Here is a 20,406-nt window from a genome sequence, read left to right as displayed (position 1 = left end):
TTTGTAATATAATATCTCAAGGGCACTTTACAAAGTGATTATATAAAGATATAAATTTAATTTTAATTTTAACTTTTTAATTTAAGAAAAAGTACTTTTTCATACTACTTTTCCACCACATGCTAAGAATTTATTCAAATGATTTAGAGAACAAGTGGCTTTTAAGTTTCTTCCGAAACATCACTTCACTCTCACAGTTTCGGATTTCTGCTGGGAGAGCATTCCATGCCGTAGGGCCTGCGACCGCAATGCACCTAATATTGAATGTCAAAATATTTACGTTTCGTGACGTATAATCCTGCTGCGCAATCACATACTTCAATTTTACGGGAATAAATATGGAAAATATTCCAATAATGCTATGTTTATTTATTTTTTAATCAATTATCATGCTATTTATTGCATTTAGCCGGGGGTTGGCAAGTCAAATGTCAAGAAAAGCAGTCGCCATAGTAATTGTAATTTAATTTTCACTTTTTTGTATTAGGTACTCCTTACTATTTTACAAATGCAGTATGTTGTATTATTTTTTATAGTAAACGCTGATTTTTCGCCAATGAACTGTATTTATTTCCGAGGAAAACAAAAACAAACCGACACGAGCGTTGATTTAGAGATTACACACGCGTTGACTTATGACTGCGATAACGTAAGCATGTTCATTATTGTTCATTGTGATCGGTCAAATGCTTAAAATGTTTTTAAGCACGTCGATAGTTATTTGTGATTGAGCTACTGGTGCTGCAATAGTTGCATATATGGACCAAATGAAAAGTACGACAGCAAATATTTACGATGCAAATGTCATTGTGATCTTGACATTATTTTGTGTTTCAACTCAATTTTTTTCAATTAATCTAATCTACTAATTATTAAAGTTGTTATCCATAGTGCGAATATTTTTATTTGGGTAAAAAATATATTATTTCAAAGTCATTGAATTTATTAGCGGACCAATTAAAATAAACAGAAACATTAGGAAATGATTCGCGTATTTTTTGTTGGAGTCACCTGCCCCAGACATTTCATAGACTGCAACACAATACGCCTCCAAATCTTTCACTTTTACTTCAGCAGGCAGCCCGTCGCAAAAATTGAAAACCATGTATTTGATACGAAAAAGATGCGCGATACATTTTATATATCTCTTTCCACTTAGCTCTGGCGACTAAACGACAAGTTTACGGAATTTCCGGTTCGGACAAGAGAACAAATTTTAGTTCAGTCCTCAGCCGCCAGTCGCGTGGCACGGTCGTCTAGTGTGTTCTGTGCCGTTTGTTTTGTTTTTATTTTAATATAATATAATACATCTGTTGTGCATAATTGTCACCGCGTGTGTCACACTTACGTTTTGAATAAGTACTCTTATGAATTTTGTCTTACTGCTAGTTTTTAAGTGATGGCATTTACTAGGGATTTTTCGAAAACATTAGTTGATAATCCAACAGTGACATAAAGTTGCGACTGTGTTCAGAATTTGGGAAATACAAGTGCATAAAGGATCGCCAAGTCCAATGGACACTGCTATATGTATGTTAAGTATATGTTTTGTTAAAAAATTAAAAAGTAGTAAGCAAAACTTTTAAAATAATCAAATTCTCGTATTTTTCACCATGATAGTCGTATTGCATGTTTCTAATTCAAGTAGATAACAGTAATAAATAAATAATTAACGCCATTCAAAAATAAGGCTTCTGCAATCAAATGATGGAGTCGTATTTTTAATCGACAGTAATACCAAGTGCATGGTACATAGTTGCAATGAAAATGCAAAGCGTAAATTGCACAAAATATTTTGTAGATTATTGCTAATGTAATGCACTTTGAAAATAAATATGTAACTTGACAATGAGTTTAAATTATGTGGATAAAAAAAAATCATTGAGATTATAGGGCATTATTTGTAATAACACTCGTTTGTTTTTTAAAAGCACTAAAATAAAATACTTTTTATGTGTAATTTTACAACATTGGTTATAAGGTTATTCACGAAAAGGAATATAATATTGGTTTCATTTTCAGACGAGTTATATAAAATACAAAAATGGTTATACGCGAAAAAAACAAACAAACCATCGGTTTCCCTGTAGGGGTAGGCAGAGAGGATAGAACGCCATATCAGTCTGTCTCTGCATACAGACCTCGCTTCCTCTACATTCATACATCTTCTCATGCACGCACGCCGATTATTCTTACTCTTTAAATGTCCATCTTCAAAAAGGAACATAATATTGGTTTCATTTTCGGACGAGTTATACAAAAAACAAAAATGCGTTCGTCAAGTTCTTCAGCTTGAAGTTTGAGTACCTAGGTACTTAATTATTTTTAGAACAATAATTATTTTATAAAGAAACAATAAAGAAGTTTTCATTATTATTGCTGATTTATTTACATAGATTTAAGTAAATATTTTATGATATTAATACATAATTTATATTATTATGTAGACTTAAATTAGAGTTTCCTTAAAAGAAATTCTTCAAAATTGATAATAATAATAATAATAATGTTTGGATAATTTATATAGCGCCATTTTTTTTAAAAATCACCTCAAGGGCGCTGTACAATAAATAAATATCCCAACACGTCTTGCAGCTACAGAGCGCATGGACGGTTGGGATTCTAGTTCCTCGACTCTTTGATATGATATATTACAATTATGATATATATGAGCTAGATAACAGAACGTCTTGCAGCTACAGAGCGCATGGACAATAAGAAATCTAGCCCCTATTTACTTATACTATTAGATATTACACAAATGTAATGAATACAAACATTTTTTATCGGATCAGTATTAGTTTATAATGCGTTATATACATAATGATATTAAAGTTTTATCAATACATAATTATGTCGTATTTTTTTCATGTAAAAATACTATGACATGTTACTGCGGCCAAAATTTGGAATATCCTTACGTTACAGCATAATATTATTGATTAAGTAGATAAGTAATGAAGAACCGATTACTTTTTTAGTATACCTGCATTCAAAACAATAGAAAAATATTATTTCTTTAGCAAAAAACTAAAAATACGTTTAGTTTTATCTACGCTATGATTTTTTAAAGTTTTGCAATTTTGACATTACTCCGCCCGTGACGTCACGAGTTGTCGTCGGTAAATTGTGCTGACATTTTAAAGTAGAACCCCGTAGCTGTCAAAACACACTAAACTTTTAAAAATGGTTATAACAATTAAATCTTTACCGCGTGTAAGAAAATATTTTTTTATAAAATATCCCATAGCACTAGACTTCTTCATTATAATAAAACAAAATGCCACAAAGGCTTTGTCTGTTAAAATGCAGGAAATTGGAATACGAAGGTATTAAATATGTAGATATTAAGAAAACCCAAGTAGAACTGAAATGAATATGCTATAATCGGAAACATTGTAAGTTGTAAGTTCGTACCTACGTGTAAACAAAATAAAATCATCATTAAACATATGTTTTTTTTTTAATAGACCCTAACGTGAACTTGACGTTTATTTTAATTAAATATTAATGTACCTATTAAGAAATCCAATTAAATTTACTTTTGAAAAGTTGATTTTCTAATGCATATTGTCTGTTTTAATTTTCAAATATCCCATTTTTTATGTTTTGTCATTTATATTTGTTTAAACTTTTTTTTATTTTTAGTACTTACATTTATATTATTTTTTTATTGTTAATGGTATATTTTGTCATTTTTATTTATGATTCAATTTTTATTATTATTAGTATGTTTTCTAATTTATATTGATTTTGAATTTTTTTAGTAATATTATTATTGATTTGAATTGTTTAAGTATCATTTAATTTAAAAAAACACATGTAACAAAGAAAGTCCGGCCTAAACACAGATTTTTTGAGCTAGCCGGGACCGGAAACAATGAACCTCTGTACATTATAAAACGGAAATAAATCAAGAATAATTTATGATAATATTTTTATTACAGTTATAGTCTTGTTGATTTTTTATGTCAATGTAAAATTTTTCGTTGCCAGGCCCCAAAGGCAGATAAATAAAAAAATAAAAAAATGTAAATATTTTATCGGGTAAAAACATTAGTTTGACCTACAGCACAATTTGATTGGATTATTGCCTATATTGAAATATACATATTTATTTTTTTAAAATAAATATTTGCGTTCTTATGATTTACTCAAATATTTCAATTTCGAGAGCCATTTTCAACGAGTTGTAAATAACTCACTATAAGAAGAAAATGGGAATCAAGTTGGGTTAGAGTGGGATTCGAACCACGGACCTTTAAGACGTGAGTCCGAGACACTAGCCACGGGACCACAACCCGGTTCACATTTATGATAATTACAATAATTACATTTCTGATAATTTCGCATTCCGGGGATATAGAAGATTACCACTGAAACGATTGTATTTGTATTAACATATTACAACAGAGATGGAGAACATTTTAGAGAAGGTAATATATAAGTCTAGGCATCTACAGGGCTTATGACCTGTCATTGGCTGGTTTATGTGGCCACTTGACACTGTGTACATTTACCATTCTGTCCATATTTTTTTATCCACCATTCTGCCAAAAATAATTAAGTGAAGAAATTATCAGGAAATATCGCCTAAGTAATAGTTTTTGAATGATAAATTTAAATATTTTTTTTTATATGAAAAAGAAATATATGCGTTCTTATGATTTACCCGAATACTCCAATTTTTCGTGCCATCTTCAACGAGTTGGTAATAAATCACTATTAAATAATATGATTCAAGTTAGGGTAAATTAGGGTTTGAACCTCGAACCTTTGATCCGTGAGTCTGCCATACTATCCAAGGAACCACAGCCCGATTCAAACAAAATTTTTTTTTCAAACTCTATTATTTACCAAACACATTTAAGGCAATGATGGGAGTTTTTCACGATGAATAAATCGATAAGGCGTAACAGCTGTTGATTAATTTCGTTAATCATGTTTGATATTATCTATTGCCATAAGTTAGATGGATATTGTATGGTAGGCCGTCGCGTTTTCACTTTGATTCTCACAATACTTTTTTACTTTTACTGTCGCGGTGTATGAACGACTACGGTCTCTCAATATCTCTCTTCTTTACTGTGGGAAAAAATGTCCGTTCAAATTAAATATGCCCAGTTGAGGAGTTTCACTAAGGTTAGACCGCAAACGACGCGACGCCCAATTATGCCCGATGATTTCAATAGCCAATACATTTGCGGTTTGTGACCAACCTCTCCATACTCTTCGTTTCATTTTGGGCCTTTCTTCTCTCCGGGCAACATGAACCGAGCGAACGAAGGTGCTCGCGGTCGTCCGTACGAACGTTCGTATTTCGTGCCTGCAGGTTTCGTTTTCGTGTCACCATCAAAATTCTATCGTGACCATCCTAATGGACGAAGCTACTTGATCTCATAAGTGTTGACGTTTGTATATGATGCTAACATATCGCAACTCCTATAAAATAGAGTTATATTTTTTTTAAATCTAGTTTTGAGTCAATTATACAGGTTAAATTATTTTTAAAAACTCATATGCTAAAAAAAAGACTAAACTCTAGCTTCACGATTTAACCGCTTGATGACTTTATGATAAACACATTTAAACGCGGCCATTTTAAAACTGTGATATATATTTTTTTTGTTTTTATGTAAATGCTTTTTTGGGGCAAATGTTAATATTTATGTCACATTAGCATTGCTTTAAAGGGCATAAAGAAAAAATCAAAGTATTCAATGAAAAAACATAATTTTTTAGACATGTTATTTTAGCTTTTGGGTTCCTGAAAATTTCGCTTTTTTTTAGTTATATTTCTATTTAAGGCAACACGTTTACTTAACTAACAACTGAGCAAAGACTAAATAATTTATTATTTCTTATTAAAATTCATGTTACTGTATTACTTTTAGTAAAATATTTGAGTAGTTAATTATAAGTAATTATTATTGACCTTCACGAAGTAAGACACAGCACGCTTTACATGCATTCGTCTTCGTCCGCATACTATTTAGTAGTTTCGTAAGAATATTCGTGTGCTAAGACTGCCAGAGCCCTGGGTTGAGTTCACTTTCATAAGATGGCTGGATCGTCTTTCGATATACGACCGCAGAATGGCGTCGCCTGCATTTGATCTGTTTTTTTGTTATTTTTATTCACTCTCAGATTCGCACGACGACCTACCTTAATCAAAACAAAGTGAAACACTGCCCTACTTTCGTCATATTCTAAGGCAAGTCTTTAAGAAAACTATCATGAACGGTTTTATTTCAATATATTCAATCTGTTTTAATATACAATTTTTACTTTATGAAGAGTTTATAAAAATATTTTTTTCCTTAATCCGGATCAGGATTCAACGGCATCGTGATACAGTATTTTTTTAATATACTTACGTACAAACATAATATCTTTTACTAACCAAGTATCCAGATGCGTTAGATTTTCACCATCCATATAATTTTCATTTCTATTTGAAATATCAAAATTATAAATGATTACTTACTTTCAGACTCTTCTTTTCATATCAATTTTTTAGCATAAATTTAATATCCAGAAAATGTTTCTCCGGCATAAATAGGCTTTAAAATAATACTCGGTACAATTTACATTGTATTTCTTTAAAACCTAGGCCCTGCCAGATAGCATAGAATTTTCGTTTTACCAGAATAAGTATACTTAAACCGAATTTGTCATTGATCACATATTTTTGAATAATTTTCTAAAAAAATAAAATATCTTTTTCATTTATTATTGAAAAAAAACTCTTTATAAATTAAAATCTATCGGTTTTGCTTTAAATCATCGTACATATAAAAAAAAATATGTTTTCTATTTTAATCGGCTCCATCTGTTTTGAAGATTTATAATGATTAATCATATTATAGAATAGCATTTCTATTCTACATGATTATCTATTTCAAATGAATATTATTTAATTAATTGTACAATGTAGTCTTATGATTTTTAAACATTTTTTATGTGCATGTGAACACAAAAAGAATCAGTAAGCCACGATTTGTGTAATTATTAATTTATTGATATTTCTCATAGCTTATGGGCCACCCTCACAATGCAGCAAGAGTTTACCAACAATGAAAATTTACATTATTATTAGTTTTGCATACTTACGTTACAAGAAACCGCATAAAATCTTTATTCGTTATTATGCTGGTCGTTTGTGCAATTCTAATGCAAGAAATGAACTTCTTTTGTCTTTGCATATGAATAAAAACAACTTAACAAATAGTGTAGTCTAACACAAGAATGCACCGTTGATTCTCAACATGTTAATGATGGGTGCCACATTAAAAAAAAATAACCTGCCCACTTAAATTCTTTGGCATTATTACTTATGTAGTTCAAAAAAACTTGTTCAATATAATTTGTTCGTCGTAAGTACTCGCAAAATAGAAAATTTAAGTGTTAAATGTCGTATTCTGTTTTTGAAGCCTTTTTATGATCTTTTCGAATTGCACATAAATAAATTGCCATCGAGTTGTTTTTTTTTAAATGATATGATTTATTGATATTGAAATTTTTTTTAATGTATTTCTGAAGTTTCTTTGAATGAGCAATCAAAACTTGAAATAAATATTCATGAATGTAAAATTAATTAAACTATTTAATCATTTAAAAAATATTTTAGTAAAATAAGGCTATAAACGTAGTCTGCTCTTTTATATGGCAATTGAATAGTCAATAAATATTTAGACAAACAATGCATGACCTGACCTCTCTCAAAGTGTCAAACCGTTCAGCACATATATTTACCTATTCGTTTATTTATTACACACACAAGTATTGTTTGAAAAATACACCTAATTTTAATGTAAAAATATACATGTTGATAATTGTCCACTTGCTCTATTGTTTTAGTTTTTTTTTTCTAATAAATGTCTTCTAAAATTCCACTGGCCTTTTTCAGTCGTCTAATTTTCCATAGTGCGTGAATTCCTGAACCCCAGAGCTTAGGAATGCAAGGGATGAAGACCCTAAATCCCAATGTATTATGAAATTGGTTCCATTAATTACGTATAAATTTGAGGCCGACATACATTCCTACCGGCATGTTCGTGTTATGCATTTTGGATAAGGACTCGAAATTATCACGATTAAAATATGTCGATGATCTCAAATTATCTGTCTGAAATTTATCGTTATCAAATTCTAATTTTTGTACGGAAAATTCGCGTTGACATTATTATCGTTTGATTGTAACAGATTCTGTAAGTTACAAATAAATGGCTTTACTCGTGTATAGACTGCAAAAACGTAAAGCTGTTAACCAAAATTTTTTAACTAGATTGCCTATTCGTAGTAATTGTCTTATTTTGATGATTTTTATTTAACATATTACAACAGAGATGGATATTTTTTTAGAGAACGGGATATGGAAGTCTAGTCATTTACAGGGCTAATGATCTGTCTGGTTTAAATGGGCCACTTAAAAAATTCTCCATCTGTATTGTAATATGTTAATCGTAATAGCTCCCTAGGGGGGTAATTCAGTCTTTGTCTACAAAAATTTGGACAAACTCAAAGTATTGATGACTTTTATTTACATGAGATCAAATTATTTCAGTGCGCATGTACATCTTACGTGCTTATTTTTTAGCACAAATATTTTTTACATATTATTTTGAGAATTAAAGATTGTTGGCGGTATATTAGGCTTACCCAGTGTTTTGAAATAATGTTAATTAGAAAAAACAATATTTTGTAAACTGGAACAAAACGTCTAGTACAAAAATAGATACGCCGTACAAAAATGGCAATGCGCGGGATTGGAATAATCTTCCTTTGGATTCGTGACAATCCCACTCACCCATTAAGCTAGTAATCTTGTATCCTAATTACATGTTCAATGTCGTATTTATTAACGTAAACGTGGAAAAACTGTTATAAAATAACTTGTAGACAAAGAAATTTTTGTATTTTTATATTTGGATAAACTTCGCGACTTTTTTCGAAATCAACTGCAATTTATTTTTGTTATTTTTTTTTATTTATAAACATTATGATACATTTTAACTTAAAACATATCGATTTAAATATTCATTTATAATAATATGTACAAAATATTGCGTTGGCTAGAAAAACTATTGACACAACTTGGTATAGCAACCCAGAAAAATGTACCTGTATTATAAACGAGGATTTTCTTCCCCGAATTTTCGAAGAATACATTTCTGTGTGCGTTATAGAATCAGAATTCTGGTCGAGTGCTTTTTACTCAATGGCTTCTATTGGATAAAAATCCTGAATGAGGAAATCTAGTAAAGAAATGTCCGCCTTGTTTCGACTGAACTAAACCAAGGGATGAATGTTGCTGCAAATTGCCTTGCTCCTTCCTAGTGAATCCCCATTCCGGTCCTCAACACGCAACAAACGCGACTTTATAATGACCCGGGAATCTTAGTAAAATTAAACACGTAGAAACACGGGAATAATAATAATATTATTTGGCTGATTTATATAGCGCCATTTTTGTAAAAAATCACCTCAAGGGCGCTTTACAATTGTATATATAAACTTACATTCTAACCTAACGTAAGTGATATATTATATTTCCGGATTTAAAATTGAGGGTTTGATAGTTTAAAGTGGGATTTTAGTTGGGATCTGAACTGACTGGGACTGTCGATGATTCGTAAGTTTGAAGGCAATCGGTTCCAGGCAGAGGGGCCGGCGGCGGCAAAAGCACGAATGTCTCTGAAACACAAACACACCTCCTTAATTATAAATAGCATTTATATATATTATAGCATGCATTTATATTATAAATAGCGTAAGTTTGAAGGCAATTGGTTCCAGGCAGAGGGGCCGGCGGCGGCAAAAGCACGGAATGTCTCTAAAACACAAACACACCTCCTTAATTATAAATAGCATTGATAAAATATATAATATGTTGTGGTATTGGTAATATAAAATATCCTTTGAGCCCTAGAAAATATTAAAAAACAATGTTTCGTGTATAAAAACAAAAACCTATTTTTTATTTATAACTTTGTAGATTATATTACAGAATATTTTAATTAGTTTTGTAATAGAAAGGTTTTTTGGCTTTCTGATTACTATTTTTGACAAGGATCATGTTTTACTGTAGTTTTGACAACCTATCCCCGCCTATGACTATTGACCATGCCTCTAAGCTTATATAGATGGTACAAAGGACTTGTCTGATGGATTGATTTACTGCGTGTTGTGGTTTGAGTTTTGACATAAAGCAAACAAAAACAATAGGTGTGCCAAGGGTCTTACAAAACCAGGTATTTCTAAGTATATTGAATTGACGCAAAATCATAAAAAAACGAAAATGGACGCTATGTTACAATAAATTAAAAAATTTTTTTTTTAATAAATTTGAGGCTCATTTAACAGTTGGGTTTTATAATGAAAACCATATATTTAACTAATTTTCTTTTTTGTGAACAAAAAAGAACTGTGGATTCCATATAAACGAACTGAAAGACATTTCACATTTACCCTAGCTACATTTGTACTATCTACAGTGATAAATGTCTTCACATATGTACTCAACTAGTGGACTAAATTTAGTGAACAGTGAGCACAGATTTGCGGTCTTTTTATTTATGTATTTTGAGCAACAGCTCTTTTCCTTTTTAAAAAAATTATTTTTGTTTTTGCGAAACATATTCGATGATTAATTAAAAGGTATTTTACCGCAACAAATCGGTTCCAGAACAGGCATTTACCAATGAAGGAACTAGGGCATTCATTCTAGACTTGAGACTATAAATCTCGAGACCTGCACACAATTACCCTTAGCTCTGTCTGGAGCATGATGGCTGCTGGTTGCTAGCCGGCTTCACCCTTCTAAATTTGTTGCAACAGAGAGGGAAAATATTTTTGAGAGCGGAATATGGAAGTCTAGGGATTTACAGGGCTTATGACCTATCATTGGCTGGTTGAAATGGCCACTTTACACATTGTTTAACATTAACCATTCTGCCCATGTTTAAACATCCACATTTCCTCAACTCTTCCATCTGTTGACTTTTGTGAAGTAGGATCAGCCGGATGAATCTCACTCACACGATATAAAGGTTTCAGCTCTTTTCAGTAATTTTATTTCCGTCCTTAAAATGTCTCTATTAATATTGTTTAAATTGTGTTTTATTGCAATAAGTGGATAAATTTAATGTAAAAATAATGAATTATTTTTGCGAATAATACTCATGTCAGTTTCGAACCGCTTTTCGGGCGATAAATTTATCGATTTTCGTTTCTCTGCAATTTAAACGTCATGGATAAAGTTTCGATACGTAATACTCGTATATTGTTGTTAAGCCTGAAACATGTTTTCCTAACAGTTCACTGACTCGCTTTTAGCGGATTATTAATTTAACAATAAACGCTTAGTAATGTAATAACATAACGTATCGACATGATCGACCAATGAACGATATTTGATTAGGTGCTTTTCGTGAGTAACAATATCTGATAAAAACAATATGATAGAAAGCAAATAATAATAATATCCCGCCTTTTTCCATGTATCTCTCTTAAAAAATATAATATATGTAACAAGTTTGTATGTATATAAAACATTATCATATTCTAAAAACTGGATTCGTAATGATCTAGTAAAAAGAAAAACCTGCGCAGGATCGTGAAAAACTAAAACAAAAAAAATGTATACCTATTTTCGAGACGGATTATTTTATTAAATGTATGAAGATTTTTTTTTTTTTTTTAAATAATTCGTTTTGCTTTTACATTGGTAGGTTAGTAATTTTAAAAAAAGGTACTCCTTGAATGTTTTATAAATAATTGTGTGCTAGTTAAGTACAAAGAAAATATTCTGAAAGCTATTAAAATATTCATAGGTAACTAGATATTTTTTATTTTTATTTTTATGATTATAAATTTATTAGTGTTTACCGAATTAATATATAAAATTGAATCGAGTTGTGTTCCTGTGGCCAACGATGTGGACTCACAAATCAGAGGTCAGAGGTCTGAGACCTAACTCTTCACCAACTTGATTCCAATTTTCTAATAGTGAGTTATTTACAACTCTTTTTTAATTTATTTCAACAGAGAGGTAAAACATTATTTAGAAAGGAATATAGACGTCTAAGCATTTCAGGGCTTATGACCTGTCATTGGCTGGTTTAAGTGGCCACTTTACACACTGTGTAACATTCACCATTCTACCCATGTTTCCCCTCTCTGTTGAAATAAATTAAATTATGAATAACTCCCTTGGGAGAAAATCCAGCCAGTCTTCAAGCATTTGGACATACTCAAACATTGCTGTATTTACAACTCGTTAAAAATGGCTCCGAAATCGAAATATTTTGGCAAATCATAAGAACATAAACATTTTTTTCAAAACAAAAATCATCTCGTAAAAAAAACTAAAAAAAAAAAAAAACTAAAAAAAGTTACAAAAGTAACTAAAGACTTATAACGTTGTTTTATAGAATTATCATACTGTTTTTTTTTAGGAAAAATAAAAGTTAATAAATTCAATTATTCAATTGTTGTATTTCTGATCACTAATCTTCTTCATGAAAATATGTATAAATGCATTTTTTTAAATTCATAATGTTGTCATGTGTAGCCTTCACACTAATATTTCAAAAAAACATTTGAACTTTGATATTAAAATTTATAAGAAATGTTTCGAACACTCTTAAAATATGTATTTTTCCTTACATTTTGTTCGTGTAATAATGTTTTTTTTACTGCGCTTCCGCATAGTGCGAAATATTTACAAAAACTACGCTACAACTTTAACCTTGACTTATTTAAACGACTGTAGATTATTGCATTAGTAAAAATCAATTTTTCATTGTTTCCTGCTTGTGAGTTTACTTTTATTTGTTATTGATGCCAAACGAGCCTGTTATCGCTTTCATAAGAATCCATTAGTCGTTCGTAATTCATAGCCATGCCGAAAACTGAATGATTTTTACGATTTTTATGAGGTCAGGTTAAAAACAGACGGACAATAAAATGTGTGTGTTGAATATTAGGTTTACGAGTTCCATCTTTAATATCCCTTTGTTTAGTTAAATACTAAGCTTAACCTTTGTATTTTGTATCGATCTTTAAATGCGAGACAACGGGCCAGACCCGGCCAGCGAAGTATGGCCCGTATGGCCCGGCCGTTTCAAAAATTAAAATAAAAAAATTAAACCAGAATATTCAGGAGAGTTTTGTAGTCGCCGTGTTTTGTATTAAAATGTCATTTATAACCGTTTTTTTTAAATTCAGTAATTCTTTTATTGCATCATAGGCACATTGGGTTTAAATTAGTTATCTTTGGCTCACATGCGCATGAATGACGTTGACGATCACGTGGTCCTCGAAAAGAATTGACATGTTCGTACGCCCCCCAACCAAAACTAATTGCCGACTCTTGCACTGTACAGTCGGTTAGCCCATTGTTAAAAATTGTACATGTAATCAACGTCATTTGATGAATGTTTAGTGCATACATAGTGGCCAAAACTAATACTTATACTTAATCAAGTTAGTTGAATAATTTGATGATTTAAAAAATCTAATAATTTCCTCATTGGAACGCACGACCAACCGAACATTTAGAAGCTACGTAGTTTAATGAAGCTCTAAAGTGTAAATGGATACTTACTGTACAATTTACGGGCTTAAGTCTAGAGGTAAATTATTATAATCGGTCTCAATTTAATCGGGATGTGGTCCGGTGGCTAGTGTCTCGGACTCACGGACCAAAGTTCCATGGTTCGAATCCCCCTTTACCCAAACTTACAACTCGTTGAAAATGGCCCTTAAAATTAAATATTTGGTTTAATCATAAAAACGCAAGTATTTTTTTTTTTTTAATTCTTCACTTTTTTTGGATATCTATGCATTATTTTCACTTATCGTTTATTTGACGGCCTCTGAGACACTTGACTCACTTGGTGAGATCAGAAAAATTATGTGATTTCTGAAGCCTAGGTATTCTGTGTATCTGGGAAGTGCGTTTACTAGGTTTGGAATGACTGCGAAAGATATTGAAAGAAGGGGGAGTGCCGGGAACAAAGTGAACGGTGCACTTAAATCAACCCTGGCAAATTAATGTTTGTCGCAAGAGGCAGAATTAGCAGTTCACAATGGAGTCTTGGTTCCGACTCTGATTTAGTGGAGCGAAGTATAGACTCGGAAGAATAGGGATGAAAGTACGCTGAATGCTGTCGAAATGCGATCTATCAGGTGAACGTTTGGTAAAACTATGTACGATAGATGCTCAAATTTAGAGATCCGTACATTATGTAAGGCTGATATAAACACTATCGACAGAATCAAGAAAGGAGCTCTGCGCTGGTTTGGACATGTTGAGCAAATGGACAGCGAAAGAACGGATAAGAATATTTGCAACGCGAATGTTGGTGGATGCAGAAATAGAGGAAGACCGAGAAAGACATGGCATGACCAAATCCAACAAATGCTTGAGAATGTCAAAAGTCGGAATAATCGGCACGCGTGCATGAGAAGATGCATGAATTTAGAGCAAGCGAGATCTGCACGCAAAAATAGAGTTTTGTGGCGTTCTATACTCTCTGCCTACCCTTACGGGGAAACGGCGTGATGGTTTGTTGTTGTTGTAGTTAGGTATTTTATGATGCAGTTCATCACTTTAATTGGGCCCCCTGTCCGGCTGTAGTGCAAAAACACATTAGTATCACGGTTTCTACTGTAATTGTTCTCTTTAGTTTTTTCTTTCTATTTATTTTAATCTGAGCAATATATTTGACATATTCTCGGTTCACATGAGTAGGCATTACTTAAGACGAAGTGGAAAAAACTGACGGGCTAGGTACATAAAGATTCAGCATATTTATGTTCACATGCTTTTTAAAAAAAACCTATCCTACTAACACAGTTTTCATCCGATTGAGTTTAAAATGTCCCTTTTCCCTTATATTTTTTGATATCCAATTTCAGATCCCAGTTTATTTTTCTTCCGATACGGTATACCTTCCGTAACCTTCCGTTATCTACTTTAGAAAATGGTTTTATCAAATCTTTGATCTGGTAAAATGATCTGTTTGAGCTTGAATCATGTATGAACGGTATCCAGATTGCTCTATTTCGAATTCAAACCAATCCTCGTCTATAAATCCTGCGTTTTGAAGTCACAAACCCTTGCCTGACCTCCCCCGCTTTACTATCTAGAACAAGGATCTTCCTTTACCGAACCTAATTTGGTAGTGCTAGTACAAAACACAGCTTCTCAACTACTGTGTCGTGTAAAAATATTATCGCGGATGCATAATGATGTCAATCAAAAATAAATTGAATGGGGATAGATTTCTTACTTCTTACCGTCCATGCGCCCTTGAGATGATTTTCAGAAAATGGCGCTTTATCAATTATCCATAATAATACCTATCGAATTTTATCGAGATCGGTTCCTTAGAACATGCACCAACAGAAATACCCTTACGCTTATATTCTTAAATACCACATCACTTTGATTCATTTCAGTCCATGTTCAAGTCTACAAAAACGTAGAAATAACATTGACTCAATATTTGTTTAATTTACTAAATGGTTTAATTGATGTACCATCGCTACTGGAACAATAGGCATATAATTATTATTATCTTATCTCTTTCTGATATTAATTTATCAAATATTTTTGTGTACCGTATATTACATTATTTTCACATATATACTTACTGTTAACTAATTTTCATTATTTGTTTTTAACAATAATTTGTTTTTAACAATAATTTGTTGATACCATTTTTTTTACACTTATAAGTATATGAAAATGTATTTATTTTTTTGTTTGAATTCTTTACAAGTTATTTAAAATTTGATTTTTAATTCAATTACTTTTCTTATATCCATTTAATTTTTTTTTTTCTTTTTTACTATGTAAAATTTTATTTTGCATGGCAGTATGCTTCTTATTGTTTCTACATGTATACAAAAAAGGATTGTTTTTCTTTTAAATTTTTACGCACTATGTTTGTACTTACCTGTATATTTTTTGTAAATACCCCTTGGGCGTATTGTAAAATTAAATAAATATAATGTTCCGATCCGCCGGTTGAAAAAAATAATAATGTGCTGTTCCTTGACCACCATAGCACAAACTATGGCTTGCGTGCACTAATGTCCCGATTGTGTCGCATTGAAAACTTTAAACATGATCTCGACTTTTTTTTATGCTAGTCTTTCTAAATTTAAACAACCACTAATTAAGACCAGATCATGTCTTGAGGTAGTAATTATTTATTATTTTTTTGTCCTAACCTTTTTTTTAAAGTTGTATTTTATTTCTATTGTTTCTGCAAGTATAATATGGAAATGTGTTTGCCATTTTTAAATGGACTGAATTAGTCCGAAAATAAATAAATTTTTAGTTTATAAGTAGAATAAGTAAAAAATAGGTGCCTACCTATTTCTACATTTTTGAAAGGACGGGCTTAACGTTATTAAATAATTTTAAAAAAAATACTTGCTTTAATTTTTTTCGGTGCGTCTAGCCCTTGGGTAAATATTGAGAAGCTTAGCCGTAATGTCCGAGGACGATATTAGGACCACCCGTATAACTACTAATGCCCTTACATTTTTACCTTTTTATCTTTCTTCGTCCGCTCTTGTAATTCCTTCCATCGTGTTTTTAACGTGTTTATTTTTGAAGTAAAACGATTTCATAAATTATGATTGTGGTTCTAAAGGCCTCTTGAGATAGAAGAAGGTTCTTTTGAATAGCCATTCCATTTTGTTTTATTAGTGTTTCAGTTTTTTGTAACTTATCATAATAATTTAAGGATGTCTAGTCGGGAGACATCTCTATTTTTCAATCTGTTTAATTTATTGTGAAACGGTTTTGATTAATGTCACCATTTCAGCTTGTAAAAATACAATACTATAGTTTAATTTTAAACGTTTTGAAAAGGTTTTTTTACATAGAACATGAAAATGCAATCCCTTAAATAATTATATATATTCACGTAATATCTGTATTGAAGGATAAATCACGGGAGTCACTTTGAACGAAATGTTCTGGAAACAAGATTTTGTGATACTTCGATTTCCAAAACATAACTTTTGAACCAAATTAGATCGTTTTAATCCATAAAAAACTTTCAACGTAAAAAAATGATTATTTAGATAGCAATAGAACATATTAAATAGCATATCTATGACTACTGATGTTTTTCGCTCTAAAAAAAATGGCCTTTTGATTTTCATTTCAATTTAAAAAAGCTTTTTTTAACAAAATTGGAACTTCGGTGTTTTATTTACATATAATATAGCTTATTGTGATAATTTCTGCATCTTTAACTTCAAAACGGCATAAAGTAGACTATCGTGTTTTATCCTCTAAGATACAGATATCATTTAAAAATTTAACTCGTTTTTTTACTATAGGTATTTTCGAAAATCTGTAATCTATTTTGGTTTTAGATATTTTGTTAATTTGTTCATAAAAATATATAAATTACATAAAAAATAACGTGTCCCTAACTCTCTGAGGCCAATAGCCCAGTGTTGAGTTGGGATCCAATATAAATGACGTTATTTTTATTATTATTACCATGTTAAGTTAATTATAACAATTTATTTATAATAACACATATTATGTACGTTTCCCAAAATACGTTGAAATTTATCATTACAATATTGAAAACACTTCAAGGGAATCCTACGGTTATTTTTTTACACTGTAAAACAAAATGGGTAAATTAAATTTTAAAAGAAAAATACTGCTTGTAACAGAATTTCTTAAATTATATTTATTTACGACGATTATATTCGTTTTTTTACCAGCGAAACAAAAATGATTACAAAAAATCTAAATTCTCATTAAAACATGTTTAATTAAAAAATTTGGTGTTAAGGGAATTTTTAGTTATTAGAAATCTACGATTTGAATTAGCCTTGATAATGTTTTCGGAAATGGATCAAGCGATTACGTAATATTTTATTAATTAATAAACTCGAAAGCTGAAATTCCATAGAATTTAAAGCAGTAGGTTTAACTTATTTTTATCCAATTTTTAGTTCGTTTCAAACAATAGTTACGAATGAACTCTTAATTCCTCCATCTCTACTAGACGTACTACAATATAAAAAGCTAACTCCTAATTGACCCTAGGATCTGTGGGGTCTCCTAGAAGAGGAAGTGTTTGAGAATAATCGAATATTCAGACCCCCCACACGCACTATCAATACGTAATATTTGTGAGGCATTCAAAAATAAAGAATGGGATAGATAAATTGAATTAAAATAAGTAGGTAGGTACTCATTTTCATTTTAAAAGTAGATAAATCTTTTCGAATGCAACATTTTAGAATCTTATATTATCGAATGGGGTGGATATTTTTTAAAAATAATTTACATCTGTGTATTAAATAAATATAATCATACAAAAATATTTTTATTCTGTAGTAGATAATATACTGTATGTTCTTTATTAAATAAATTCTGTGTTAAAAAACACATAAATTCCCGGATACTAGTTCTAAAGTAGCTTAAAATTGCATTTTTTTTTGTTATTTTAATATCATTAATTATTATAAACATTTTTACTAAAACTTCGTGCGCAGCGGGATGCTCCATTATTTATTTATCAATTCGTGGGGCTTTTGCGGGCTTATTCTGTGACAATTCGTTTCGTAAATTCGTTCGTTCGTTCGTTCGTTCGTTCGTTTGTTCGTCACATATCCGTGAAATCGTATTTCTTTCTCGTTCCCTTTTATACGATCCGATTGAATTTATGAAACGGAATAAGGCCACAATAACAAGCTTGTAACTAACATTTCACCAGTCGCGGAAACTAAAAGCTCATTCGAAATCAACAATTAAAATAAAACCACCGGTGGAATATTAAAAAATATTTTTTTTTGTATTTATAAATTTGACTTATTTTTATTTAGGTACTTTTTAAACAAATATTATTTGATGGTAGTTTTGAAGAGATCTTATTTTCGAAAATTTATTGTTACTTGTGCCAGAAACCCGACGTATTTATATATGTAGATCAACGAACTAATTACCCCATTTTAGACCATCGTAAAAATTTACACGACAGGATAAAGTTAAATAGGGTGGATTTAATTTTATTATACTATTATTTTTTTATTTAGTTTCTTTATTTTGCAGCAAATAAACGCACTTCCTAGCACACTATGGCGCCGACTAATCTATACTCTATTTTGCAGATTTTTTACGTTAGAATAGCCGGCCACTAAATACACAAATAAAATAATAATGAATACCGTGAAAATCAATCCATTTTAATTTTGCCGTGTCGTGTGTATTTGTACGACCTTTGTAAAATTGGTCTTATATGATCTGAATTATGCGGCCGAATTTACAATCAATAAATTCTAGGAATCATCAATACTCTGCACCATAATATGACCCACATATTGGTTAATTTATCGCGTTCTCACACAGCCAACATTAAAACCATATCGTTATTGAATCGATTAACAAATTTAGTACTCGAAAATTGATTAATTGGGTTATTTTCGATTTAGACCAGAAATACTATGAAATGTTTTCGTCAAACTTAGAAAAAAGTCATGGACTTTACAATATGTATAATATGGTCTATCATCGTTCAAAACAAACAAAGTATCACGCCGTTCCTCTGTGGAGGTAGACAGAGAGAATGAAACGCCACACCACTCTGCATGCCGATCTCGCTTCCTCTACGTTCATGCCGTGGTACTCTATTCACCTAATATTTAGATTATTTTTTTACACTAAGGTTAGGTGATCATTCTTACTCATCAGGCGCCTGTCCGGGAACAATAAAATATGGCAGTGTATGTAAAATATTCAGAACTAATATTTTCCGACCACTCTGAAAGGAATCGAACCTAGGACCTTAAGTTTGGTAAACGGACGCGCAACTACTACAATACGAGGCAATTTACCGCTTAGACCTGGGGTTACAGGGTTCTGGTTCTGTTTCCGATTTTATTTCACTATTTAATTTTAAAAAAACAATTCTAAAATATAATCTACATGTCACTCTAATATCTCGAACATAATCCCGAATACCCATAAAATCGGTAAATAAAGTACATTTTTACGCCGTTATTTATAACGCTATTAATCTGAAATTTAATTCTTTTAAATTGGGGATGTTTTTTACCAGATCTTTTCAATACCAAATTATGTTGTTAACTTAACGGAGAAGATAAAACACGTTTATATCATTTTGCCTTCTAATCTTCACCTATAAATTTTCCAACCCTTTTCTTATTCCACCCATAAAAATCTTTCTCGATTTATGTTATTTTTAGTACCCAGAATTGTTAATACTGTCTGTTGAGATTTTATTCTCCTCGGAGACTGAAGGATTTTACTGCCCATAATTCCTTTTTAATAATCGCTGACATCCTTAATCTTACTCAAGTTTTTAAATCAATACTAGAAGGTTGATTATGAAT

At 30.9% G+C, this 20,406-nt stretch overlaps 1 long non-coding RNA gene across 2 annotated transcripts in view; it reads left to right on the top strand.

The window, feature by feature from the left end:
- The first annotated feature begins 1,223 nt into the window (after nt 1-1,223).
- Nucleotides 1,224-20,406, top strand: part of LOC148275669 (uncharacterized) — a 181,936-nt gene continuing 162,753 nt past the window's right edge. Inside the window, exon 1 of one of the 2 annotated variants that reach the window (XR_015823964.1) lies at nt 1,224-1,530. This is a non-coding gene — a long non-coding RNA (uncharacterized LOC148275669). The remainder of the gene's footprint in view (nt 1,531-20,406) is intronic. The other variant, XR_015823965.1, reaches the window with a different exon arrangement.

This window comes from Micrasema longulum, unplaced genomic scaffold, assembly GCF_059751315.1.
Source record: "Micrasema longulum isolate JH-2025_06_02 unplaced genomic scaffold, ASM5975131v1 h1tg001365l, whole genome shotgun sequence".
NCBI lineage: Eukaryota > Metazoa > Arthropoda > Insecta > Trichoptera > Brachycentridae > Micrasema > Micrasema longulum.
This window is presented reverse-complemented; position numbering and strand designations above follow the sequence as displayed.